Source organism: Boleophthalmus pectinirostris, unplaced genomic scaffold (assembly GCF_026225935.1).
Source record: "Boleophthalmus pectinirostris isolate CB_2022bp ecotype Guang Dong unplaced genomic scaffold, ASM2622593v1 HiC_scaffold_23, whole genome shotgun sequence".
Classification (NCBI taxonomy): Eukaryota; Metazoa; Chordata; class Actinopteri; order Gobiiformes; family Gobiidae; genus Boleophthalmus; species Boleophthalmus pectinirostris.
This window is the reverse complement of record NW_026571207.1, coordinates 10018382-10034673: the sequence shown is the minus strand read 5'-3', so window position 1 is coordinate 10034673 and position 16292 is coordinate 10018382. Positions and strand designations below refer to the sequence as shown.

The window sequence follows — 16292 nt, the reverse complement described above, 5'->3', positions numbered from 1 at the left end:
CCAGTCCTGGTTTAGTCCTGATTTAGTGATGGTCCAGTCCTGGTTTAGTGATGATCCAGTCCTGGTTTAGTGATGGTCCAGTCCTGGTTTAGTGATGGTCCAGTCCTGGTTTAGTGATGGTCCAGTCCTGGTTTAGTGATGGTCCAGTCCTGGTTAGTGATGGTCCAGTCCTGGTTTAGTGATGGTCCAGTCCTGGTTTAGTGATGTCCAGTCCTGGTTTTAGTGATGATCCAGTCCTGGTTTAGTGATGTCCAGTCCTGGTTAGTGATGTCCAGTCCTGGTTTAGTGATGTCCAGTCCTGTTTAGTGATGGTCCAGTCCTGGTTTAGTGATGGTCCAGTCCTGGTTTAGTGATGGTCCAGTCCTGGTTTAGTGATGGTCCAGTCCTGGTTTAGTGATGGTCCAGTTCTGGTTTAGTCCTCCTGGTTTAGTCCTCCTGGTTTAGTCCTAGTCCAGTCCTGGTTTAGTCCTCCTGGTTTAGTCCTAGTCCAGTCCTGATTTAGTGATAGTCCAGTCCTGCTTTAATCCTGGTTTAATCCTGGTTTAATCTTGGTTTAGTCCTGGTTTAGTCCTGGTTTAGTCCTGGTTTAATCTTGGTTTAATCTTGGTTTAGTCTTGGTTTAGTCCTGGTTTAGTCCTGGTTTAGTCCTGGTTTAGTCCTGGTCCAGCCCTGATCCAGCGCTGATCCAGCGCTGATCCAGCCCTGGTCCAGTCCTGCCGAGCTCTCTTGGCATCACACACTTCTATAACCTAACTTAATGTGAAAAGAAATAATAAATTACGAATAAAATAAATTACAAATACCCCAACAGTATCATTACTACTACTGCTATGCATGCAGTGTTGTCATATAGAATTATACAATCAGCATTCCTCATTCCAACAGATTTTTAATCAAATTTTATTCAAAAGACACAGGATAATTGCACATTTGGTCCGGATTTGAACCAGCAGCCTGTCTTGTTTTGTCACATTTTTCGATACATATTGCTTTATAATTATTTCTGTATCTTTGTTTTACAGATGCGACTTTAAAGTATGTCACAATGGCACATGCATATATTCGTCTTTACTACACTGTATACTTTTACTGCTACTTCAAAACCCCGCGTAGTTGGCAATATTACTGCAGAGATACAATATTAACTAATACTGTACGGGGAGCTGTTACTGCCTATGAGTCATTTAATATTTAATAATGCCGTGATATTATGAAATCTAATAACCTACACTCCTTCATTTATCTATGGGTTTCAGAGGTATGAAGAATTAGGACGGTTGCCATAGCGATTGTTAAATTAATGCAAAATAATACATCTTTGAATGGTGAAAAGTCCTCAAAATGTCAGCTTATACAGGCAGCTCTAACTCATGGATACGTTTGGACATTGAGTATTACGCAACGATTTATGCATTTATTTGTTTATTTTGTTAATATTTCTTCACAATACTTTATTAAAATGTCAAAAAAAAAATTAGGTTATGAGCTACGCTGTCATACCATGTGAAGTGGATGTGCTATTTTTGTCAACATTGTGCAGGTTGAGCGTCATGAGCAAGAGAAGCAAGAGGCTACAAGTCCTCAGGCGCACGGAACTGCACAGAAATGCGTCTAATTCTATTCTTTGTAATGATAAGATTTATAGGTTATTGTTCACGTTCAAAATAAATACAATTGCATCCTCTTTCCAGTCGCTTACGTGTAGCAGAGGCCTGTCGTAGCTACGCGTAACATGACGGCTTCCCCATTCAAAACAAACGCTGAGCCGCTCCAGTACCGGTCCGCTCACAACCTGTAGCTGCCCGTCTCTTTGGATCGCTCCCCACAACAAAGTTAAGTGCGAGGAGCGGACAGCGGGCGAACCGAGACCCGGCGGAGAGGGTGCGAGGGACGGCGGAGGAGCAAGAGACGCGCGGGGGTCTGCGGGGGGAAGGACGCCGATGTGAAGCGCTGTAAACGTGGACGTAGGAACGAACCGCGCGCCCGGAGCTTCTGTTCTGACTGGAAACTCGTAAATCAAAGCCGAAATATTACGTCGTACTTACCTTTACGCGACGTCGCCTGTCAATTCAGCGTGTGGCAAAACAAAATCAACACAGGCGTCCAGACCAGCCGCTGTCTTCTCGTGCCATTCTCATTCTCTCCTCCTCTTCCCCGAAAGCTATTTGTTGAATATTGAGTGAAAAAAAGAAAAAGTTACATCTCGGCAAATTGCCAAAATGGCTCGCTCTCCTCTTTGTTGTCGTGTTTGTTGTTATTTTGTGCGTCTGTATATGGCGTCTGCCCTTTACGCCTCGGCTAAAGGGAGGGATGCCCAAGATGGAGGCGGCTTGCGTGTACCTGTCATGCAACATGCGCAGTAGGCTAGTGAGCGGAGCGTCTGGGTGAGCGACTGTGGAGCGTCAGCCGCCCTCCCATCACCGACCATCATCAGCACCGCTCCTCTCCTCCGCTCCTCCGCTCCCGTGGCCCCTCCCCACCCCGCGCGCTCGCATCTCGCACGCGTCAACGCTGAAAGCTCACATATGACGCGGGGGTGACAGGGGGAGGGGGAATGGAGGATGAAAAGTCGCTCCGGTGTAACGCGTCACGATTTACGGCCGCGTTTAGGCTAAGCGCCGCGGTGCTGGGTGAGGAGAGCCGTGGATGCGCGCTATGGATGGAGCCCTGAATCGATCGGTTTTACTGGGAATCCCGGCGCGCTGGCCCCGGCCTCGGAGAGGAAAGGCTCCCTGTCCAGACTAATTTATATGGCATAGGAGGGGCACTGCCTGCCAAATATCGATCACAGAGTTGGAATGAGAAAGTGATCGGTGAATGAAAGGGCCAGTCGTAATTTTGGGACTAAATGGAAAAGTGTGATGTTTAAGAAAACGGGGAGGAGACAGCGTAATGTGATTGGGATGCAAAACAATCGCTTGGACAGTGCAGGATAAATCAGTTTGAAGGTCCTATATTACGCAGTTTGATTCTTGTGAGCTTTTGCACTTCCTGTATTACCACATGACATCACAAGGTGGAAGAAAGTGTTTTCTGTTTGACAGAAGAACTCAGTCTTAATATTCAGGGATTGTGTGTAAAACATGTGTGAATGAAACAAAACACAACGCCAAGTATGTTTGTGATGAGAAAACAACAGTATAGATCAGAAAATAGTGTAATAATGGCCCTTACTAGTATTTCTCATACACAGCTGGGTATATTTATAGCCATGACCCTGGTATTATGTAAATATGCAGTGCCCTCAAGAAATATAGGCACATTTAGGGAGAAAATTTTACAATTTTAAATATTTTTTTACTTAATAAAAATATAAAAGAAAACATATGTAATATATAAAATATAAAATGTGTTTTAAGGAAAATGTGTATATAATTATATCATAATAAATAATCAAGCATATTACTTGAGATGCATCCGTTCATTTTTTTTCTGCTCATCTTCGTCTGGGTTGTGGGGGCAGCAGTATGAGCAAGGGCTCCCAGACTTCCTCCACACTTCCTGTGTGTCCTCTGTGGGAGCCCAAGACATTCCCAGGCCAGCTGAGAAACATCGTCCCTCCAGTGTGTCTTGGGTCTTCTCCGGGGTCTCCTGGTGTGGTATAGAGTAGACAGTGAATATAGGGTACAGAGAAGAGACGGTGAATTTATGGTACAGAGAAAGGATAGTGATTACATGATACAGAGGAAGAGGGGTGAATATACGGCACAGAGGACAGTGGATACATGTGGCAGAGGAGGAACAGTGAGTACAGGGTACAGAGGAAGGACTGTGAATACATGCAGCGGTGGAAGAAGTACTCAATTGTGTTACAAAATAAATAAATAAATAAAGATTAATACTAAATAAATAAATAAACAAATACTCAGGTAAATGTAAAAGTTTCACATGAATATATATACTAAAAATATGCTAAAACATATATATAAAATAAAAAAATATATATATATATAAAAATATACAAAAAATATACTGAAGTAAAAGTATACTAAAATATACTAAAACACATACTGAAGTAAAAGTATTAAAGGATTTAAACATGTGAAAGTATTTTTGCTCATATTGAGGTCTTATTTAAGGCTTCAAATGTGTTTTTTGTTTTTTGTTTTTCTCAATACAAACAATCAAACTACTCAAACTACAAATGTATTGTATTGTCAGCCTTCTCCGCAGGTCTCACATAATAATATAAAAACTTTTACTTTTCAGTCTTGTTCAAAAATGTAGTGAAGTTGAAAGTACAGATAACTGCTCTCAAATGTAGTGAAGTAAAAGTAAAAAAGTATCCACTTTAAAATGTACTTAAGTAAAGTACAGATACCTAAAATGTATAACACTTTACTACTTTTACTTCTTTACCCTTCCCTGCTGGATATATGGTACAGACAGTGAATATGGTCGAGCCAATTCAAATTCATAAGCGCTAAAGAATGTTAATTTTGTTCCATTTCGGAAGTTTACACACGAGATTCAAACAATTAAGATTCATTTTGTGACACATTACAAGTGAAATTTAGAATTATTCCCCTGAACAAGACTGTCAACATGATTTATTACACAAAGCACAATGTATTACTTTTGGCCATAACAGTGCTGCTGTCTTACAATGAAGAGGTTGTGGGTGTGATTCCCAGGAAAGGTCTTTGGGTGAGTCTTCCCATGTACTGTAGGAGGAATGTGAAAGAGACCTTGGCCATCTGGAATTTCTAGTAAATTCAGCCATCTTCCCCGTTGTGTATGTAAAACTGCTTCTAGGAATTATGGGAAATGTAGTTCAAACTTGATATAATTGATTTGTACTGTTTTCATATAATATTTTTAGAAGGGTTCTGCAATTAATTGAATTTTATTTATTTATTTATCTATTTAAGGAAGAAAGTTGATTATTTTTGTGTTATTAAAGGGGTCATACTACACAAAACTGACTCAGGTGATAGTTTAGCTATATTGCTACCTCATCAAAAAAACAAAACAAAACAACAACAAAAAACAAGATACTGGCCTTTTAAAAGTCTCTGTTATGTTCAGAAAAAGTATATTGAATGTCATTTGCTTGTGTATAAAAATTGTCCTCAATCAATATGAGGAAAGAAATAATAATTCATTTTTTGTCATATTTGTTAGTATTTATAGAATTATCCCAATACGTGTGTAATGCACTAAGAAACAGAACCACAATTTTAAAATGCTTATTGATTAAAAATTGTTGTGAATTGACTTGTAAAAGAAAAGCGAATAAGTTAAAGAAATAAGTGCATTTAACTGAAGCAACTGTCTTTGAAATCAGTGGTACTTACCCTCTTGTGTTGTCTGCTTCAGGTGTTCCCGCCAAAAGAGTCCCAGGGCAGCTGGAGCACCTTAAGAAGGTTCCGGGGCAGGCAACCATTTTGTTGGGAGGAGGGTAGCACAGAGATTTTAACTTTTCTACTTAGTATTTTAAATTCATAATTAAACACTTCTAATTTAATAAAGATATATATTTTTTATATTTAGATGCACTGATTTTTTTTAATACCTAAATTATAAATATTAAATGTAAATTTGTGGAACTTACCGTATTTTCCAGGCTATTAGGCTCTGGATTATAAAACGCACTGTCATTAAATGGTCTATTTTTGAACTTTTTTCACAAATAAACCGCACCAGACTTTAAACGAAACACAACAGCTGGACGGGTCAGTGGGATTTTGTTTGGTGCGTTCACGGTGACTTTGTTCAGTTGTGGCGTGTAGGGAGGGTGCTGTCTGGGACCGCTGGATTGTCGGCGTGTTCACAGCGAATCAGTTGTTAAGTTGTGTCTAGAAGTGGCACATTGCACTCGCTTTTTCGGTTCGTTCCTCCGTTCCATTCCTCGTCCGCGTGGAGTGATGAGTGTGGCTGCAGGTGTTTGTCGCTGTCTACTCTGTGCGTGTTTGCGTGCGCTGCAGGTGGTGCAGCTTTGTAGTTTACTGAAGTCATGCTATGACACCCGAGTGGATTCATGTATAGGGTGCTCTGGATTGCGGGGCACGCAGTCGTTTTTTGATGAGGTTGGAGGCTTAAGAGCGCACCTAATAGCCTGGAAAATATGGTACCTGCATGTTAAGTTGAGCTCATCCAATTAGAGGATTTCACGGGAATAGAAGGTGCTGTGTGAGTGCAGGTTACTGTCATGCCTGGTTTTAACTTTTGTACTTTGTAAATATTTTTATACTTTTTGCCTGGGCTATGGAATAAATGCACTTGGGATCTGCACTACAAATCAGCACAGCTCTGATCTGTTCCTCTTGCACCGCTAAGGTTTCTATCAAAGCTCTGACAAGGTGATTTTACCCTTACTCAGTGTGGCTTTAAATCAAATATGTCAACATAATTTACTATAATTAAAGCAATACAAGAAATCACTAATGGCACTGAACATAAAAAAAAAAGCTTTAGGAATATTTATTGATATTAAAAAAGCATTTGATACAGTAAATCATGATATGCTTCTGTGAAAACTTGAAATATAGCAGTATGTGAAGCTTGGATATTGCTCATGGAGTACCGCAAGGGTCAGTATTAGGACCAAAGTTATTTATTTTGTTTATAAATTATATATATAAAGTATCAAATCCAATGAGTATGGCGTTGTTTGCGGATGTCACAAATATTTTCTATTTTGGGGAAAATATAGATGAAACTGTAAAGAGGATCCGAAAGTGTAAATTGTACAAAAGGATGTGAAAGTGCAATTACAACTAGATGGAGCTGAAATGAAAAAGGTTCATGAAAATAAGTTTCTAGGTGTTATAACTAATAATCAAATTAACTAACTAAACCACATATGGAATACATACAAGCCAAAATATAAAGAAACATATCTAAATATCTGGACTATAAATCACTCCATGTGCTATCTATGGGTTTGTAGTGTATGTTTTGTTTTGGAGTGCTGCAAAATGACATACTACTACTACTACTACTACTACTACTACTACTACTACTACTACTACTACTACTACTACTACTACTACAACTACTACTATTACGACTACTACAACTATTACTACGACTATTACTACGACTACTACTACGACTATTACTACGACTATGACTACTACTACGACTACTACTACTACTACGACTACTACTACTATTACGACTACTACAACTATTACTACAACTATTACTACGACTACTACTATGACTATTACTACGACTACTACTATGACTACTAATACTATGACTACGACTACGACTACTACTACGACTATTACTACTACGACTACTACTACGACTACGATTACTACTACAACTATGACCACTACTACTACAACTACGACGACTACTACTACTACTACTACTACGACTACTACTACGACTATGACTACTACTACTACTACTACGACTACTACTACGACTACTACGACTACTACTACAACTACGATTACTACTACTACGACTACTACTACTACTACTACGACTACGACTACTACAACTACGACTACTACTATGACTATAATTACTACTACAACTACGACTACGACTACTACTACTACGATTACTACGACTATGACTATTACTACGACTACTACCACGTCTACTACTACGACTACTACGACTACTACTACTATTACTACTACTACACTGTTCATTTATACTACCATATTTTGGCTATTGTCAGGAGATCTGGTGGAATAATGAAAACACTTCATTAAAACCACTTGTCACGCTCCAAAAAAAGGGTCGTATGAATCATGCACAAAGTGGGATACCAGTGACATACACATTCATGGACACCATAACTTTATATATAATAATGCTCGCACAACAGAAGAAGATTTTGTATTTTCTCAGATGAGTAGCTGTTGGAACTTCTGATGGACAGCTGCAGATTACATTAGAGAATAGCAAATCCTGCACATATCACCGATTAGGAAAATAAAATTGGAGAACAAAGTAAATACAGAGCAGTGGGTTTGGACCAGTGGCGTTGAAAACAGGTTTTTCAAAGCAATGACGTCTTGAATACAGAAGAATAAAGATTACTCAAACATACGTGAATCACTCCAAATACAGCTTCAAGAGAGTAAATGAAAAGTCGATTTTGCATAATATGTCTGCTTTAAGTTAGCTAATCTATCTTTTTCAAAACAAATTCTTTATGAATAGAAGTACTCTAAAAATGTGTAACCAAAACTACCTCCAACTATTTACCTTTCAGCTTTTTTATATCCACGTTTTGCTTTTACAAGTTTCCCAAGCTGTCCTCTGTTTTTCACCTCTGCCCTCACTGTTGATGTTGATAAAGTTTTGGGGACCTTTTTTTTAAATAATACACAAAACTTTTCAAGAACAATTATCTGTTAATAACTTTATGTATAATAAGGCTCGCATAAGCAGGAAAATATTTTGTATGTCCTCAAATGGTGTGAGATTATGGAACAATATAAGAGAGAACAAATAAAACTTTATATAAACCTAAGGCAGTTCAAAAATTAGTATAATATTTCAAAAGCTTCATGGATGAATGGGAGAGAAACACTGTGATTTTTGTATAGGTCAGGGGTCTCCATCTTTTTTCCTCCTGTGAGCTACTATTTGCAAAATGAAAATGCCAGTGAGCTACTAATTTTAGCGGTTTCCAGAAATTTAGTAAATATAAGAGCCATGATAAGCCGAAGATGAGGTACAGTTAGATGTCTATAAAACATAACCTATTTTCCAGTCATCAGTGCACAAAATTAGACATCAAAATCATACATTTACAAAGGAAATAGGCATTTAATCGATTAAATTTGATTTATTCAACGCAATATGTATAAGTCAGAAATTCCTTGGCAAGCTACTTGGAAGGAGGTGGAGAGCTCCTAGTAGCTCCCGAGCTACAGGTTGGAGGTATTATTGTCTGCAGTATAGAGCATCAAATGTAAAATTCTGTAAATAAATGTAAAGCAGGAGGTGATATTAAATAAATTGTTAAAACTTCTTACACGATTATGTAATATTATATTTGCATTTTTTCCTTTGTCTGCAATGTTCAAAATAAAGGATTAGATTAACTCAAATAATGAACTGAACCTCTGCATTTGACCATTCTTCAGTCATTTTCAGGAATTCTGTTAATATACTATGTGCATGCTTGATTCTGGAATAGTCCAGAAATCAAATAGGGGACCTTCTTGAGGTGAGTTGAGCGTGTACAACTGGGCCACCATTTTTGCTCCAGCAGTTACTTTCATTGGTTTAAATAGAGTTTCTATAAAGCCTTCTTTGGATCACACATAATCCTTTCTTGACACTCTAAATGAAAACCGGACATGTGTTCAATTATTAGTGTAAAAGGCTTATTATTAATTATTATTATTATTATTATTTATTATTTATTTTATTTATTTTATATTATTATTATTATTATTATTATTTTATTATTATTAATTTTTTTTTTTTTGTTTGCAATAAGTTTCTTGGAATTACTGTAAACCCTAACATTCAAACAAATTAAATAGATTAAGTTGTGTATACTCAAAGTTTTTGAAGTAGTCTTACTAACTTAATTGTGTCGAGTTGCTGTAACATGTTGTTCTTTTTGAGTAATTTTAACAAATACTTTTTGTTTAAAGATAACCATTGTGATTATAAGTGAGCTTAACTTAGTAGAATTAAGTAATTAAAAAATAATAGGTAATGTGTGTTATAATGTACTATGTACTATTTGTATACTGTAATGTGTAATGTATGTATTATTAAACTATATACATATTACATAATCTTGATTAGACTAGTAAATCCCTTGATTTTCCCTGTGAACCCTGGGTTTAAATCCCTCTCCTACAGTGTGTATAATGTGTATATACTATGATGTGTCTATATGTGTACTATAATGTGTATACATGTACTGGATTTTGTGTGTACAAAATCATGAACTACATTCAAACCTGAAAATGTAATTATTCCAGTGGTTTGAAAACTGTAAACATTTGAGTTGAGCTGAATGAGCACTTTTTATTCAGCTGTTATCAGAAGATACAAGTAGCAAACCATTCAACCTTTAAAGTTCTGGAACATTGAGACTTTTAAGTTCATCAGTTTAAAATAATTGAGGCAATCGATGGCCTCAATTCTTCTGAGTTTTGGTCACTTATTCGGGTTTACAGTGACATAAAGTCAGTAACAAACATTTACAAATATGCAAATGTACAGTTAAACAAACTAAATATCAAAGTAAAAAAAAAAAAAGGTTGACTGTAAATAAATGTAAGGAGGCCTATTGTGCTTGTGTCTGCTTTGGATCATTAAGTTATAATTTGGGTATTTTAAATTGCAATATTAATCCATTTACTTCCACGTTAGAAAACTGTGGTGCCCAATGGGAGCCGATGTCATCGTAAACGTCATCACAACAAAGCGCTGAGTAGCTGTTGGAACTCATGATAGATCAGTGATTTAGTCCTGGTATAGTCCTCCTGGTTTAGTCCTAATCCAGCCCTGGTTTAGTCCTGATTTAGTCCTGGTTAGTTCTGGTTTAATCTCAGTTTAGTTTTGGTTAATCCTTTTTCAGTCCTGGTTTAGTCCTAATCCAGCCCTGGTTTAGTCCTGGTTTAGCCCTGATTTAGTCCTGATTTTGTCCTCCTGGTTTAGTCCTGGTTTAGCCCTGGTTTAGTTCTGGTTTAGTCCTCCTGGTTTAGTCCTAATCCAGCCCTGGTTTCCTCCTGATTTAGCCCTGATTTAGACCTGGTTTAGAAATGGTTTAGTCTTCCTGGTTTAGTCCTATTCCAGCAGTTGTTTAGCCTTGGTTTAGTCCTGGTTTAGTCCTGGTTTAGCCCTGGTTTAGCCCTGGTTTAGCCCTGGTTCGTTTTCTTCTTTTTTCAAAACAAATTCTTTTCGAGTAGAAGTACTGTAAAAATAAAAAAAATCAAAACTACCTCCAGCTACTTAACTTTCAACGTTTTTCCAGGCAGGTTTTGCTTTTCCAAGTATCCCAAGCTGTCCTCTGTATTTCACCTCTGTCCTCACTCTTGGACCGTATTGATGCTGATAAAGTTTTGGTGACCTCGGCATCGTTCAAACCTCCCATAACTCTTCCAAAGTGTCCAGTCAGCACATGTGAGCGCGTGAGACCACCACACAGACATTTGGGAGCAGAGCCAGAGCTGCAGTTTTCTCAGGAATGTCAGGAGTCCTCTGTGTCTCCCTCCAGCACGGGAAATCCCAAATCATATCAACATTCCACTCAAGAATGAAGAATAGGAATTTGTGAAGAACCTACGAATATAAAATGTGAATTATTATCTTAGAAGGGTTGCTTTAAGGTTTGGTTTGGATCGTTCAAAGCTTGAAGGAAAGTGTTGTGGGTTATTTAATACAGATGGGGGCAGCTAAAATGTATATACGGTGGTTAAAATACAGATTGGTGTTGTAATACAGTGAGGTCTTGAACCTAGTCACTTATAGAAATGATCAGGTTCTGGATTTGTGAATTTACCTTTTGGAAAATTCATGGCAAAGTACAAGATGATCAATATGGAAATACTGTTTCTCGCCCCCATCTGGGAGCATGATATCATCAATCTAGAATCTGAAAAACAACAGTGTATAATTTACATTTCAGTTTTACAAACATGGCCTATCTGCGTCCCAGATGTAGGTACACATGTTCTAATCAAATATAGCTTTTACTGAAAACAATTGTAATTCTGATTTATTCTTACAGAGTACAACAATGCGATGGCGACGTTGTTTATGTTATAGTTTGGCTTTTTGTTTCTCAAGATGATTATCCAGTCAGAAAGCAGAATGAGCCTCACATGAGTCTCTCATTTGGGTTGCCAGTTTCAGTGCAGAAATTCAGTTGATTTAAACTTAAAATGCCTCAGTTTGATCTGACTACCCACCGGCCCAAACCCCAGCACCTGCAGCCAACCATTAAACAGTGCTAGTGCATATTATATATATACATATGTACATTATATTGTCCATATAATGAGAACAAGACAAACTTGTATGTGTGTATAGGCAGATTGATTATTTGATCTGGTGTAGTCCTGGCTTAGCACTAGCTTCTTATTTTCTTCTTTCTTTTTGGTGTAACTTAATCTTTTTTTCATTTTTCTTTTTTTCACCATATGTGACAGCAAACATGACACAAGTCCATCTAACTGTAAGACTCTCAGACCTTCCAGAGGGAATGTAGCCTGATTCATCAGCCGGTTTCACTTTGTGGAAACCGTCTGACCTCGCAGCGTTAGGATTCATTCGCTCAACAGTAGGTGGGTACTTTTTTTATTTAACCAATCGCTGCTACTTGGTCATGATGTATGTAATGCACAAATCCCGTAGGAAGAAGAGCAATAAAGTCTTTCCCCTTCCCCTAAAATTCACCAAACATTCTCTTTGTTCCGGCTTTAAATCTTCAATCTCGGGAATCGTTGCGAACACAGAATATATGTCTTCGTCTACATCCATCTCGACCTCTTTGTTTACTGTTGTGCTGTACCACAAAAGGGACCCAGACAGACGCTTTAGTTTGACATCATGGCTTCACGGATCTTCGCTAATTGGCCGGTGAGCGGTCTACAACTTCCCGGGTTCTTGCAAATGTTTAGTGCAGACATGTCAAACTCAGGCCCGGGGGTCAAATTTGGCCCACGATATAATTATATTTGGCCCATGAGATGATATTAAATATGTATTAGAGCTGGCCTGCCAGCTACAGAAAGGCTATAGGGACATGATTTATTTAAAATTGTGCTATTATTTTACATTAGGCTTGTTCTGGATTCAATGTTTAAGCAAAACTATTATTAAACATTTATTTTAATAAGAAAAGGTTTAACATTACATATCTCGAAAGAAGAGAAACATGCAGATATTGTTGAAATTTTTCAATAAACATTTACCACGACTTAGTCCCAGTTTTTAATTTCAGCACGCTGTGAATTTGAGTTTGACACCCCTGGTCTAGTGTATTCTGATTCCTGACCTAGTTGCTTGAGAGAAATTGAAATTCAGCGGAGGCTCTAGGTGGCGCCAACCTGGAAGAGGGAATGGGCCATTTTATTACCAACCGAAACACCAGAGCAGAGTAAGACTGACGCCTTTGCTGTTGTGTTCACCTAGTTCCCTCTGGACACTGCTGGACACTGCAGCAGGACACTGAGGAGAAACACTTTTGACTGCACTGAGCTCTTTGACTGAGACACAAAGGCCCCTGGGAAGCGCAGTGGAAATGTTGCTGCAGAAAAAGTTGAATATCCCTCAGGATCAATAAACTAAAACTCTATCTTGTTTTTCTTGCTGTTTCATAGTCTATATTTGGGTTCACTGGTCCACTGAGGTTGTTTTTAGATATGCTATACAAACACATTTGACTTGAGTTGACTGTCTTCGTCCTGGTTTAGCTCTAGTTTCATTCAATCTTAGTGTAATCCTGGTCCACTCCAGATTCTGTCCATACATTCCCTCATAAACATTCCCCTGGCCTTTAATGTCTCTGTGACTGGACTATGTGATTGTGACTAATACCTCCTGATGTTCTGGCAGCTCTCCCACAGCTAATGAAGTCCCCATGGGGAGGACACACCATTTGTCCAGACCACACAGCCACTCTGAGCCCCGAGCTTTTCCAAATCAGCACCGACCTCCTCCAGCTGCCGTAATGGGCCGGGATTCTATTGTTTTCATTCAAGCTCACCTGGGGGAATACATTATGGAAGGCGTGTGAAAAGAAATGAAATGAACAAATGCTAAAAAAAGCATGGATGCTTTTTCGCCTCACAGCAAGCAGGTTCCATGATGTCAACAGAGTGTGGCCCTCACATGGCCCACATTTAGAGAAGTTTTTTACTATATTATAATGGTTTTGCCTTCTCATTTGTCCTCTAGAAGTTGTATTTAGTGTAATCAATGCATATTTGAGTATTTTTTATTGTCCTACATTCTACATTCTACAGGTATCTATGGGAGCAGCAGACTTGGTCGTGATGACATATATGGCAACTGTAAAGAAGTTCGCGGGAACTGGCTCCTAATACCTTAATGGGCATCGCAATTTTCAAGAAGTCAGAGGACTTGTTTTAGATGAATATTGCAATTTAAACTGCACACATTATAACACAATGATCCAAGGGTGTTGTAGATTATTATAAAGAAGACACAAGAAAAATATGTTTTTTAAGGCCCCAGACACATTTTTTCCATGTATTTAATTAAGTACTGCAGTGCAGATAATCAGGAAGTGCACTGATGTTCTTAGAATTGCCATTGCTCCAAAACTCCGCTCTGGTCTCTGACAGTTGTGAAAAGCACTCATAAACTTAAGCTGGTAATGCATAAGGTGAGTAAGGAATAACTGGGATGGAATAACTGTAAATGGTTTAAAATGTTTTGTTTTTTTTAAAGTTCTGTTTTTCATGTTTTGTACGGCCTTTTACTGTGTTGGAGAAGTAGTTAAAAAAATCCTAAGTAGTTAAAACAACCCCCAAAAGTAGTTATTGTTAATCTTTTTTGTGAAAATAGTATTTTTGTTGATGAAACAAATGTTTTTGTTGACTAAAATTAATGGACAAATCTGAGCCAACACACCAAAAACAAGCGTGGGTGCTTTTTTGCCTCACTGCAAGAAGGTTTTAAGTGCAAATACCTAACCATGTGGGATTGCTCAAAATACATTCTGCAATCAGCATAAATATAACATGTACAATTATCCAGTCCTATCAAGTGCTTAGCTGAAATCAGGGGAGTAAAATATATTTCAAACCCATCATGATATGCTTATCTTTAAAAAGTTGTTGACCTGGTTTATGGTTCATGTCTCTGTAATTACTGGGCAGTTGAAAGGACTGATAAGATTAATAAAAACAACTTTGTGGAGCCAATAACTGACAAATAATGATAGTTCAAACATTTGTGGATTTTATATTTAGACATTGTTTTTCAAATTTCCCTGGCCACATATAATCAAACTGTAGAACAAACATTGCTTTAGCACTTTAAGTTCTTGGGTTCAATACAGACAATGTTTCGGCTGCTGCTGCAAGCCATCTTCACAACCGTCACCGGTGTTGGTGGTGACATGTCTTACATCAGCTGTTGTTACTTCCTGTAGGTGTGGTCAGCCTGATCGCACAGACTGACCACGCCTCCCGTTGCCCGGTGTTCTCTGGAGGAGGGTGTCCCAGGTGTGTGAAAGAAGGAATGCTTTGTCATCACGGTTAAAGGTTGTATAGAGGATTTTCCAAGGAACGAGAAATCCAGCAACTGTTGGTCCTTTTTCAAATGTTGCGCATGCGTGAAACCACCCCCCCTCCCCTACAGCTCCCTACGTAGAAACGCCTCCTCCCTCCTCCTCCTTACGCCAGAAAGTACTCATCGCTGCACATGACTTGTAAACAACTAACTACAGTGTTGGTTAAGCAAGGCGGAGAAGTGAGGAGCGGGGGAGGGGGTGCGCGGACATTTCGTGTGCGGAAAAGAAGTGAGGAGCAGGGAGAAGAGCGGAACGGGGAGCGGGGAGAGGAGCAGTAAGGGGTGCAGAGAGGGGAGTGCGGAGATGAAGCTACTACTACAACACGCAGCAGCAAGCGGACTCTTTCTTTGCCTGGAAAATTACGTTTTCAGACATAGGATATCGCATTCGTGTCCTGAAAAACGTTTGTCTAGCTCTTGGAAATTAAAAAAAAAGTACGTTTTCATAATAAGCAGAAGTGACCTGTCCAGAAGTAATTTGGCGACCAGTGCGTCAGTCTTTAGACCCTGCGTCTGCTTCAGTCGCGTCATCGCTGGAATGAATCTCCAAGAATCACCTTAGTTAGGCCTCGCTGATTTTCCCCTTGTCTTCTTCTTTCAGTGACCTCAAAAACTGACTTTCTTTTCTTTCTCTTTCAAACTGTGTGCTAACTGCGAGGAAAATATAGGTCAAAAAAGCCGCTAAGAACTATTGCTTTGGTGGAGTAAACAGCGTCTGTGCGTCTGTGGACTGCGTGACAGGCGTACGTAAACCACATAATGGCAGCGTGCAGGCAAGTCAGTTACGCTTGAAACGTAGGGAGATTGATTGACAGCCTGTCAGCTAACAGATAACGAGGCAGTGTCGTTATCTATTGGCAAATGTTTAGCCCCACCATGATCAGAGTTGATGAATTTTTATTCTCTTTTTTTTTTGGTCATCATAATTACAAGGCTACTGCATCTCTATAATGCTATCATTGACAATTTGAAACAAAAAAAATCCTCCATACAACCTTTAATGCTGTCTGTGCCTTGTTTCATGATTCCTGTGGCCTCCCTGACCCAGCGTGGTCCTGTGCCCTGTCCCGATCCATAATGTCCCA

At 38.7% G+C, this 16292-nt stretch overlaps 1 protein-coding gene across 1 annotated transcript in view; it reads right to left on the bottom strand.

Annotated features, from left to right (window-relative positions):
• The window catches only part of glrbb (glycine receptor, beta b), an 81528-nt gene extending 76206 nt beyond the window's left edge, over positions 1 to 5322 (bottom strand). The window contains 2 exon segments of the mRNA XM_020917645.2: positions 3407 to 3591; positions 5298 to 5322. The gene's annotated coding sequence lies outside the window, so the exon portion shown is untranslated.
• Between the last annotated feature and the right edge of the window lie 10970 nt (positions 5323 to 16292).